Source organism: Rhamphochromis longiceps, linkage group LG19, assembly GCF_057381845.1.
Source record: "Rhamphochromis longiceps isolate RC_006_pf linkage group LG19, R_longiceps_female_GT1.1, whole genome shotgun sequence".
Lineage (NCBI taxonomy): Eukaryota > Metazoa > Chordata > Actinopteri > Cichliformes > Cichlidae > Rhamphochromis > Rhamphochromis longiceps.
In genome coordinates, this window is record NC_140575.1 from 17,648,952 (window position 1) to 17,661,526 (window position 12,575).

Consider the following 12,575-nt stretch of genomic DNA (forward strand, 5'->3'; position numbering starts at 1 on the left):
GGTCATTCATCAATTCACACAACAGCATGATCTCACTTAAAAATGACCAAAGAAGTTATTATTAGCAATTTCATTCTCTCAGCATTTTTTTCCAAGGCTACACCTGCATTAAGAAAAAAAAGCATGCATAATATTAGAATGTATTTGACGCTCGCAGTGGGTGATAAATAAAGTAGGATGTTTATGCTTGAATGTGTTGTTTAGCTTGTAAAGGAGGCACGGTATATAGGGTTAGAATTATGGTACTCTTGTGGTACCATTTTACATTTACATTTAAGGTTTGTTTTTTAATGATATCACAAATGAGTTGAGCCAAACGTCCACTGTCAAAGCTGGTTGACCATCAAGTCAAAAAGCCCAGGCAATTTAAAACCAAAACTTTGAACACAACCTGTGTTCAGCATAAATTACCGCAGTGCTTTAGATGGGTAAAAAGAAAGCCCCCTTCATGACACTGACTCTAACTCAATAATCCTGCTTTGTAGTGCATTACCCAGCAAGCATAAAACAGCTGGAAAACAGACACAAACAAGCTGATAAAGGAAAGAGGAGAACACAGGCTCAGTACACTGGGATGGGAAAAGAAATGAGGTGCAGTGAAAACAATGGTTGTAAAACAAACTGAGACAACGAGTGAAGCAACCAAAGACGCACAAAGAAAATTCACTTTAACAAAGCAGAAAAAACCCACGAATAAATACACCAAAATTTAAGAAATACTTTTGCAAGAACTGGACACCAGAGTGGTCGCCTTCACCACAACATGTGATGTAGTTTTTTAAAGTAGCCTGAAAAACCATTGAAGTTATTGAAATTTCTCTTTTTGTTCCATGACGCCTTGAGTGGTTGGTGGACTGCTGTTCCTCCATAATTAGTAGTTTAGTTACACAGGTGTAGCAACAGAACATACCTGGTTCAAATGCATTAAGAAGGCAGAATATCCCATCAACAAACTTGTAACAGTGGTTTTCTGCTAAAATGTATTTCAAGTTACCGCCTCATGAAGCTGATGAAGATGTTATAGACCAGGGGTCGGCAACCCTGGGCACGCGTCCCACAGCTGGCACACGAAGGGTTAACTGATGGCACGACCATAGCTGGACTGGCCATCGGGCATACTGGGCATGTGCCTGATGGCCGATGGCGATTTTTCGTTTTTATGGGCCGATGATTTTTTTTTTTTTTGTAACGGTATAAACAGTGAAGGGTGGTGGATTGGCCAGATGCTGACAGATGTTAAAAATAACTCAGTCGTTTGGTGGTGGCAATGGCGGAGCTTCCACAGAGGCCAGCAGGTGGATGAGGGAAAGGAGAGGCAGTAGGACGAGTATCAGGTGAACTGAACTTCAGGTAAGAAGTTATGACCTGCAGTCTATCTGGTCAGATATAAACCAAGTTTAGGTGGAGTTTATTTTTGTAGTGCTGACTTTTTACAGTCAGTTACAATAACTCATACTGTGTACTAGCTAGCATGACGGAGTTTCTATACAGCTGGGCGGGTGCTTTGAAGTTACTGATAGTGAACTTTATTTTATTCATAAGGTTAGTTAGTAGAGTTGCCAACCGTCCCGTAAAAAGACGGAATTGTCCCGTATTCAGAGAAAATATTACGCGTTTCGAAGTGAGAAGGAATGGAATCTTACAACCAAAGTTTTTGTCTGATGTAAAATGAATAGATATCATACATATACCAACAAGACAGAGTACATCACTGTCACAACAGTGTTTGTTTTCATTCAAAGGCTTTATGGCTTTAATACCTGGTGGGCCGGTCTCTAGTCAAAATGCCCGGGCCGATTTTTTTGTCCCAGTCCAGCCCTGGGCACGACATGCAGTGAATTCATCTGAGAAGGTGCATTAAAAATTAAATGGCCGGGCCAGCGGTGCACATCGCAAATTAGCTCACATAGACACATTAGTTACTGTATGACGCTTCTTAATGACGGTATCTTAGCTAACAACCCCAAATACCAGATTCAACTTGTAATTGGCTAAAAATCACTTAGCCTACCGGTGAGAGGGACGTTGCTAGCTGGAAGTTTTTTCAAGCGATGTTGAAATTTCGACATTCCGACACTTCAAATGCTTCAGGAGCTGTCCGCTCAGCGCAGCATCAGCACCACGGAAATACACGGATACATCCGTAGACTCGAGACAGAATTCACAATGCATTTTCTGTCAGGGTCCTGGGACTGGGCGACCCAGGATCCCTGGGCAGTCATGGACCTGTGTATTATTATTATGTATTTTTGGTGTCGTTTCTCCTTCTCTGTGCGTGTACATATGTGTGTTTCTCTGTGCTGTGTTAGTCTGTGTCCCACTCATATGTTTAGGCGAGGTATGGGTGTGTATGTCTGCGGGTGTGCCTGGAGGATGGAGCTCGGCCACCTGCAGGCCTGAGGGGTGTGGCCCTGCGGAGGGACTGGCCACACCCGAAGCCACACACCTGCCGCTGATCAGGGCTCGTCGGGGGAGCTACTTAGGAGAGTCTTGGAGCTCCCACCGACGCGGGATCATTTCCTTGAGACTCCACGTTAGTCGTCCCATTGAATTGAGTTAATGTGTGTAAGTGTATGCCCGCGGTTATTTGTGTCCTGACGGCTGCGTCTATTGTTTCCCGCAGGAGGAGCGTGGAAGGCACGAAGAGCAGCGAGCACCGGGGGGTGCTGACACGGGAGCGGAGAGCACAGAGACACGAACTATTCACGCAGAGACACGACACGGGAGTCTGGGAGAACACGGGGATTTATTGTTGTTTTTTGTTCCACTCTGTAAATAAACACACTGTTTATACATAGAAGCACCGCGCCTGGGTCCTCCTTTCCCCACTCCTTCCACGGTGTGCCATGCCACACCGTGACAGAATGATCCCGCCACTTATGGACCCAGCGGTCTCCGAGGAGAGGCTCAGGAGGGAAATTATGGACAAAGTGTACCGCATGTGTGACTTATGGTGGGAGAAGCCTGCGGAAGGTTCGCGTCACGCCGTGGAGAGGCGGCTGCAGGAGATGCTTTTTAAATTCCCCTGGCTGGTGGACTCCCTTAATGCGGTGGTCCTGGACTTCCTACTTTCCACCCTCCACCTCCACTCTCCTCCTCAGGCTGCCCACCAGCTCGGACAGCTGGTGGATTCACTGCCTGAGACGCCGGCCCCGACGCCGACACGGAAACGACGTTCGCGCCGCCAGCGTTCCTCACCGCAGCTAAATCCACAGACATCTCAACAGCCGGCTGTGGTGAGTCATATGGACAATTCATCGTCACTCACCTCAACTGTTTACTCTGGGGCTATGTTTATACGGTCAGCTGCCCGGCCGGTAGCCAAAGCGCAGCCCGCGGCCCAGCTGGTCGCTGTACCTCAGCCTATCGCCCGGCTAGTGATCCAGCCGTCACCTGCTGAATCATCCCCCGCGACATCTACCTCACCGCTTACCGTTTCATCCTGTTCACCATCCACATCACACGCTCAGCCATCTTCTCCACCAGCAGCAGCCTCCATTCCACTGCCCACTCCAGCGGCCTTGTCCGGAGAGAGCGACCTCACCCGCGTCCAACGCCTGATGGACTGGGTAACTCACACCACCAACGCAAGGGCAGGAGTGGTGGGGTTAAATGCCATCGAGGCAATCCTGGAGGGAAACCCCTACCTCGGCCAGCTCAAGGGAGTTTCCGCCTGCCTTTGCACCCTGCGTAAAGCCCGGGGGGTAGTGCAAGCTCGGGAGACCTCAGACTTCGTCCAGCTGCAGCAGGAGCTCAGCATGCCCGAGCAGGAGCTCAGCGAGCCGGAGGAGCCCGCACCGTCAGCTGAGGCGCTCAGCGAGCCGGAGGAGCTCAGCATGCCCGAGCAGGAGCTCAGCGAGCCGGAGGAGCCCGCACCGTCAGCTGAGGCGCTCAGCGAGCCGGAGGAGCTCAGCATGCCCGAGCAGGAGCTCGGCGAGCCGGAGGAGCTCGCGCTGCCAGCCGAGGAGGAGCTCAGCGAGCGGGAGCCGGAGCTCAGCGAGCCGCCAGCCGAGGAGCAGCTCAGCGAGCCGGAGGAGCTCAGCGAGCCGGAGGAGCTCAGCGAGCCGGAGGAGCTCAGCATGCCCGAGCAGGAGCTCAGCGAGCCGGAGGAGCTCAGCATGCCCGAGCAGGAGCTCAGCATGCCCGAGGAGCTCAGCGAGCCGGAGCAGGAGCAGCTCAGCGAGCCGGAGCAGGAGCAGCTCAGCGAGCCGGAGCAGGAGCAGCTCAGCGAACCACCAGCAGAGGAGCTCGGCGAGCGGAAGGAACAACCGGCGCTGCCAGCAGCCGAGGAGGAGCTCTCGCTGCCAGCAGCCGAGGAGGAGCTCTCGCTGCCAGCAGCCGAGGAGGGACCCGCTCAGCCGGAGCCGGAGATCAGCGGACTGGAGGGACCTCCACGTCTAGCGCGGCCTCCTCGCCATCTACGTCCGGTGCGTCCACGTCAGCGATCGGCGCGTCATGGACCTGGTGCCACGCCTCGCTGTTGCTCACCGGAGCAGCGCCGCCGCCACCGGACCCGTGGCAGGCCGCCAGAACCGTTCCGCCGCCACCGGACCCGTGGCAGGCCGCCGGAGGAGCAGCGCCGCTGCCACCGGACCCGTGGCAGGCCCCCTGAACTGTTTTGCTGCTGCTGCCGGACCCGGGGCCGTCCGCCGGAGCTGCTACGTCGCCGCCGTTGGGCTCGAGGTAGGCCCCCTGAACTCTTTTGTTATGTTGATGGGCCGCCTGAGACTGTTTTGTGGCGTTTTTTCTTTTTGTTGCTCCGCTGCGGGATGCGCGGTCGGACTCTGGGACTGTGACCTTGGGGGGGTTGTTTTCTTTGGGGGTTTTTGCTTGTTTTGGTTCTGCCCTCCGTCCTGGACCTCCCGCCGCCCGCGCTGGGTTGGTTGTACTGTTTTTGGTTTGTGTTTTTGGGTCGTCGGGAGCCGACCCTTAGAGGGGGGGTACTGTCAGGGTCCTGGGACTGGGCGACCCAGGATCCCTGGGCAGTCATGGACCTGTGTATTATTATTATGTATTTTTGGTGTTGTTTCTCCTTCTCTGTGCGTGTACATATGTGCTTGTAGAGTACACCCAGCACAGACACACGCACACACAGGCAGGTATAGCCAACTTCCACGTTTATTGATATATTTGTATTTTGACAGCTGACTCAGTCGCACCGTCTGACAGCTCGAGCCCAGCTGATCTCTCTTGGCCGCTCCTCCTCGTCTCACTATAAACACAGCGGAGGAGACCATCATTAGTCCATAAACAATATCAGCTGTTCTTACCAGCCTCGCGGCGCCGCCCCGTTGAGCCTTCCGCTCCACTCCTCCCCTGCAGCTGCGCCCGGGGCCACGCCTCCGCCACAGTGTGTTTCTCTGTGCTGTGTTAGTCTGTGTCCCACTCATATGTTTAGGCGAGGTATGGGTGTGTATGTCTGCGGGTGTGCCTGGAGGATGGAGCTCGGCCACCTGCAGGCCTGAGGGGTGTGGCCCTGCGGAGGGACTGGCCACACCCGAAGCCACACACCTGCCGCTGATCAGGGCTCGTCGGGGGAGCTACTTAGGAGAGTCTTGGAGCTCCCACCGACGCGGGATCATTTCCTTGAGACTCCACGTTAGTCGTCCCATTGAATTGAGTTAATGTGTGTAAGTGTATGCCCGCGGTTATTTGTGTCCTGACGGCTGCGTCTATTGTTTCCCGCAGGAGGAGCGTGGAAGGCACGAAGAGCAGCGAGCACCGGGGGGTGCTGACACGGGAGCGGAGAGCACAGAGACACGAACTATTCACGCAGAGACACGACACGGGAGTCTGGGAGAACACGGGGATTTATTGTTGTTTTTTGTTCCACTCTGTAAATAAACACACTGTTTATACATAGAAGCACCGCGCCTGGGTCCTCCTTTCCCCACTCCTTCCACGGTGTGCCATGCCACACCGTGACATTTTCAGGACTTTCAGGTGTATGGACCAATGTTTTCTTTTCTGATCAAACCAGAAAGCTTTAATGAGCAGCTGGGTTTGTCTCGCATTAACTGGCTGGACACAGAGGACATTGGAATGCAGCTGAATGAACTGAAAAGCTCGAGTCTGTGGGGGTCAAAGTTTGCAGAACTACAGACGCAGCTGGAATCCACAGCTGTGCGTGTTCATGGAGCTTACATTTTCACCTGCTGGACATCACTACCTGACAAGGTTAACTGTCTTCAGAACATTGCAGAGGCCTTATTTACAGTTACATTTGGCTCTACATGTCTGTGTGAGCAGATTTTCTGTCACATGAGTGTCCTCAGGTAGCCGTCCAAATGCTGGACACTTGGAGACCTGTGTCTCTGAGTGGGAGACCAGAGATCAGATTAACATGTGTATTAACAAACATGCCATATTGGCCCAGTTTATTTTTCTTATCATTGATGTGAGGAGACCATAGATAGCATTTACATTTTCTGTTGTACAGTTCATTTGCTGTTATGGAGTTCTTGTTATGGATAAAGTGTATTTTTTTTGTTTTGTTTCAAAATAGCTGATAACTATTCGCTGATAGCTGCCGACATCTGCGAACACATATAATTCTATAAAGTTGTTCTATATAGTGTGTAACTGTTAATATAGAGCGTTATTAAATTTACTGCTAATGCAATCATATGGCACATTGACTTCTGAGGAGATTTTAGATGGCACTCATCATCAGAAAGGTTGCCGACCCCTGTTATAGACAATGTGAAAAAATTGTTGGTAAGATTTAGATTAAAGTTTTTACAACAGTAATTCATATGTGTTATTCAAACACCGAATGAGCAGAGGCGTCTCAGCCTTTGACTGGTACTATAGTACATGTACCAGAAAGCGATGCATTATTCTAATGTACCACTTTGAATAGAATAAGGTCAGGTATGTTAAGGGACAGCTTTTCTGAGTCTGGCATACTCTGCGAAGGTCATAATGAGATCAGAAGATCATCAAGAGGGAGGGAAACCCACTGCCCGGTGTCACATAGCTCAGGTGTGGGTCATTGTTCCTCCTACAAGGTAATGGCTGGAAACATGCATTTAAAAGCAGTGGGAATGGAAAGACATGGCTGGAGAAATCCTGAAAATTAAAAATAAAGCAGCATGTCTGTTCTATTGAATCATAAAATGTAAAATGGTGAATGACAGCTACCTCAGTTTTAGCTTAATTCAAGGAAAATATTCTTGTTTTGGAAGCATGTCTACTCAACCAAAATCTAAATCCTACTTAAGCCGCCTTCTGAAGACATTATTGGAATATCCAATCGAGGAATAATGGCAGTGAACATTCAGGTAATGGATCATGCAAAATTTCTGCATAATGAATTATGCCAATGCTCACTCTGCCTGTCACACAAATCAGCGCTCACTCTGAGCTGGAGTCAGTTACTGAATTCACAACAGTCCATGGCATAATGCTCTCTGCTGCAGAGTGACATGGCTTTCATTTCTGTCAGGTGGCATCTGCCTAGCTGTGCTACTTTCAAGCCAACATGTGCATCTGCTTCTCTGTTTTGCTTTTCCTCACTGCACTCTGGGTCATAAAATGTGCTTTGACTCACACAACATGATGCAAAATAAAAAATAATTCTCACTGTCCTCTGGCCACATATACTTGGAGTCGTTTTAGCTTCACCCACACTGGCTCCTCTAGATCATGAAAGTTGAGTAGGAAACAGTTTTCTCTTGCATCAGTCTGCCAGAGGTTTCGTGCATTTACCGACATCAAATCAAATAAGCACGACAGAACTCAACTGGATCACACATAATCTATTTCCCTACTGTAATAGACACAAAACTGAAACTCCATAAAGATTTTGAGAAACTCCATTCCTTGTTTAAATTCTACTTTTATTCCCCCTGTGCAACACAGCATCAGATTGTCAGTTGGAGTTTACCACTTAAAAACACTGACGACTGTAAATATAGAACGCTGGGATCTCTGCCAACTCTCTTTTTTTTTTTTTTTTTTTTTTTTTTTTTCTAAATGACATCAGAAACAGCAGTATGCGACATTACGTGATGGCAGAGCTTCAGTTCATCCTTTGTCATTTTTTTTTTTTTTTTTTTTTTAATAAATAGGACAGGGGGAATGAATGAGAGAGAGAGGGGGAGAGAAAGAAAGAAAACCAAAGGGGAGAAGAGACGGGATCTCTGCCAACTCTCAACAGGGACTCCAGGGACTCCAGCTCATTGCTGTGTTGCTACAAGCCCCTAGCTATGTAGGCGCTGCACACAAGTGTAGGTATACAATCTTTATGATGTCAGCTGGGTATATTTGGTCAGTTAGAGTGAAAAATTGATTGCTGATATTTCTTGGTTATTTGATATTTCTTCAACACACTAAAAGGATTTCATGTTTAAAAGTAAAAGAGAGAAACATACACGTACAGTACACAAAATGTACATGAAAAGGCTGGTTGTCCTCCTACAGAGGACTTTGATGAAGGTAACTTTCTTGCAGTCTTATAGAACAAATCTCTTTTAAGTTGAATATCATTGTTTTATATATATTTGTGTTTCTTCAGTATATGTATGTTATATGTAATACATTACTTATATTGTTATACTGGCCCTCACTGGATTCGCTACCAGTCATAGTTTAACTCAAAGGTTGTTTGCTAAACATATAAAACCATTGCAGAAATGCACAAGTATCTGTGCAAAAATCATTGCAACTCTGTGCAATAAACATGTGACTGGTGCTTTTGGAATCTGTCCTTCAAATACTGAGACTGGGTCTGCAACCAGTTGTAGTCAGTTGCCATCTTCAACATGAAACAAGACTGAATTAGCTTGTGATTGAATCGGGTTAAGTTGGCAATTATGCCTACTCTTTGTGTGGTAACTGTGATATTTGCAAACCTTGGCTAGTGTGTCTGAGAGTGACTGCAGTCTGTCTTAATTGGACTGTGATTGTTTGGAGAAAGAAACTATAAAACCGCCTTGAGATCAAGTTTGTTGATATATCACACTTGTCTTATAAGATAGTCATTTACTACAAATACTTGCAACTGCTTACCGACATAATAATAAACAAATACATGAAAATCAATGCAATCCAGGCAATGATCTATTTTTTCCTACCTGAAAGAAGGTTGCTGTCCTATTTAAGGTTAAGGTTAAGGTTCTTTATTTGTCACATGCATAGTTATACAAGTATAACACACAGTGAAATGTAGCCTGACACGCTTTTTACTCTAGTATAACTGAGTCACAAAAGAGCAGTTGAAAAGCTCAATCGTATACATTTTGAATAACTATCTAATCTAGTTTAGATAGTTATTCAATCTGCCCCTGTGTTTTCTTCCTTTCTGTTTCTATGCTCATCTCTCTGTGTTTCATTCATTTGTGTTTATTCCCAGTCCTTGTCTCAAGTTCCCGTGTCACAGTCTGCGTCTCAGTGTGTGTGTTACTTCCTCTTTTATTTTGATATTCTCATCTCGTGTGTGTTTTGTTGAGGTTTGTTTCCTTTATCTTATTAGCTATGATTGAGTTCAGCTGTGTTCCCATGTGTCTCCGCTCTCCTTAATCACCCGCATGTGTGTACATTGTCTGTATGTGAGCTATGTCAGTAAGTTCTGTCAGTTCCTACCCTGCCTAGTCACTGTTTGCTGTCATTTTCTCTGCTGTTTTTACAAGCGTTAATAAAGCTGAGATTTTGAGTCTGTCTAATGAGTTCTGCATCTGGTTCCACTCCCTGCTTGCCACTTGCCCATATGTGACAGTTAAACGGCAACTCGAACTAGATTAGCAACAAACTCGAAAAGGACACTAAAGAAACTGCTGGACATTATGAACAATGCTGGGCATCCTCTGCACACGGCCATAAACAACCAGAAGAGTCTGTTCAGTGACAGGTTGCTTCTCCCCAAGACAAGAACTAACAGACTTAAAAACTCCTTTGTCCCACACGCCATCAAACTGTTTAACTCCTCTCTGGAGGGGAGAGGGAGGGGAAACAGGAGGACAAAGGAGGGGGGAACAACTAAGCTGTAGTGCCTCTTCACCTCACTGTACAATACCTTGTGCAATACTTTTTGTAAATAGTCAACAGTGCAATAGACTCAATACTTGAAATGTGCAATTCACTTGTATTTTTATTTTTTATTCCTATTTATTCTATTTATCCCCTTTGTATATTTTATTTATATTTGTCTCTGTATTTATATGTGTGTGTGTGTGTGTGTGTGTGTGTGTGTGTGTGTGTGTGTGTGTGTGTGTGTGTGTGTATATATATATATATATATAACAATTCTGTAACTGTAACTTCGGTCGTTGCTGTGCTTTTTTTGGAAATCGAATTTCCCAGAGGAACCCACCCGAGGGATTAATAAAGTTCTATCTTATCTTATCTTATCTTAAACCAATTAAACAAAAAGATTTTCTCACCAAAAATCTCGTCTCTTGCATACATATTCTGTACAAAGATTTGTTTATAGAATAAAATTTTGGGTAACAATAGTAGCTGTCTTTTCAAACTCAGCCCACTTATACTGATCATATTAAGTTAATTTCACCTTTATATCATCCTGATAACTCACTGTGTATTTTTACTGGTTGGCTGGTTTTACATCTTCGTTGGTTGTAGGACTAGCCTTACTCAGGGCAGATACTCATGGAGACACAACCAGGTCCTCAGGTGTCTAGCCAAGACAGTTGAGTGCAAAAGAAAATCCATCAACGCTCAACCTTTCACGAACCAAGAGGAGCGTCAGCTTTCATCAACATTTGTCCGGGAGGGAGACAAGTCGAGGACAAGCCCCTCAACCCCGTACCTGGGCCTGCTGAAGGTTGCCAGTGATTGTCAGATGCAAGTGCACTTGGATCAGAGGCTAATTTTTCCCACAGAGATCGTAACAACTACTACAGACCTCGTCCTTTGGTCTAACTCCCCAAAACTTGCGTACGCCGTTGAGCTGACGGTACCATGGAAGGAAGCAATTGAGGAAGCATTTGAGCGTAAGAAGCTGTTGTATGCCAACTTGGCAGCTGAGGCAGAGGACAGAGACTGGAAGATCAAGGTGCGCCCGGTGGAATTGGGGTGCAGGGGCTTTGTTGCCAGTACAACAGCAAAACTGCTTAGAGAGGTTGGGATCAGAGGACAGGCGCAACGGCAGGCTATAAGAGAATTAGCTAACACTGCTGAGAGGACTAGTCACTGGCTATGGTTAAAAATGGCTGACATCACTTGGGCAGCTAAGACAGTCAGCTAACCACACGAGAAAAGAAAATATTCCTCTTCTTCCCTCTGCTCTTCTTCCCTTTTCTGGGAGGCAGTGGGAGGTAGAGCGTACAGCCCGATCTGACGGGGAGGTGTGGGAAGCTCAGATCGGGCTCCCCCCTTCCGGCTCTCCTCTCTGCTCTCTCCTATCTTGTCCCTTTTGTCTTACTTCTCTGAAGAAGCGAGGCTCCATAAATGCTAAAGAGGTAAGTACTATATCTCAGTTGCAGTGAATAGATAGGAGAAAATAAACTGTAGAAAACTAAACAGAAGAAAGTTGTTATTTCTCTTCTTCTTAAGATAAACCAGTGACACACTCCGGGGCCTGATCAACCCTGGGAGGGCCTCCTTGGATGAGGGTGTCTAGTGATCCAAAATCTTGATATGGTAATCTAGATCAGATCTCTAATCCCAAAAAATGGCAGATTATCTTGGGTAAAAGATCGAAAGTTGAGGCACACAACGATGTGTGCTGCTGGTAAAGTTTCTGGGCTGCCTTTCCTCATAACAGCCATCCCTCAAGATTCTCTCCATTTAAAGCAATGCAAATTAGGGAATATACCATCTAGTCCTTTTACTGAATTTACTGGAAGGATACTGGTTATTACACTGTAATTTTTTCCATTAATTTTTCATCAATTTTTGCGTCTGAGAGAATATGAGAACAGCACTACTATTTTAATTCATGTTTGCTAGCATGCTTGTTTTATTCGCTAGCGTACATTTTCACTAGTGTCATGCTAGGTGTCTTTTCAGTCTGATTAATGCAGATTGAAAATGAGAAGTCCAGTTTCACGTTTTAATTCAAATATCATTACATCCAAAGAAAACTGCAGGAATATTCAATATTTTCACATTAAAATTGTTGAAAGAGGAATTCCTTCTTGTTACAGCCAAGTACTACTTGCTGCTGGACAGCTGACAACATTTATCCCCAGTATGATTTTAAGCAAACTCTATCAATCAAAAAAGCTAATTACAGCACAATAGATTTATTTTTGTATCAAAATGCAGCCGTTGCTATGGTAGACCAGTTCAAGCAGCAGTTGTTTGCTATTATTACTTCACCACCGCCTTCCATTGCAAACCGAATGTGTAATCATATTTTGTGTGACAACTATAGCAGCAAAGCCATTCCACACTCATAACTGCACAGGACTGCAAAGTTCAAAGTCATGGTGTCCTTACCATTTTCTGTGAGCACTGAACTGCTGCATAAGTGAAACTACCAGGAAAAGGAAATAAGAGTGTGCAGAGGTGAGATGAATGGACCGAGTGAGACTGATGTGTGGTACTTGTTGAAAAAAGATTTCTTAACCTAAAATGGGTGAGAGGGGCTAACGCCACTGTTCTGACTGAAA

General features: G+C 46.3%; 1 pseudogene; it reads left to right on the forward strand.

Annotated features, from left to right (window-relative positions):
• Positions 1–2,846: 2,846 nt before the first annotated feature.
• On the forward strand, positions 2,847–4,933 carry LOC146646510 (uncharacterized; annotated as a pseudogene).
• The last annotated feature ends 7,642 nt before the right edge of the window (positions 4,934–12,575 follow it).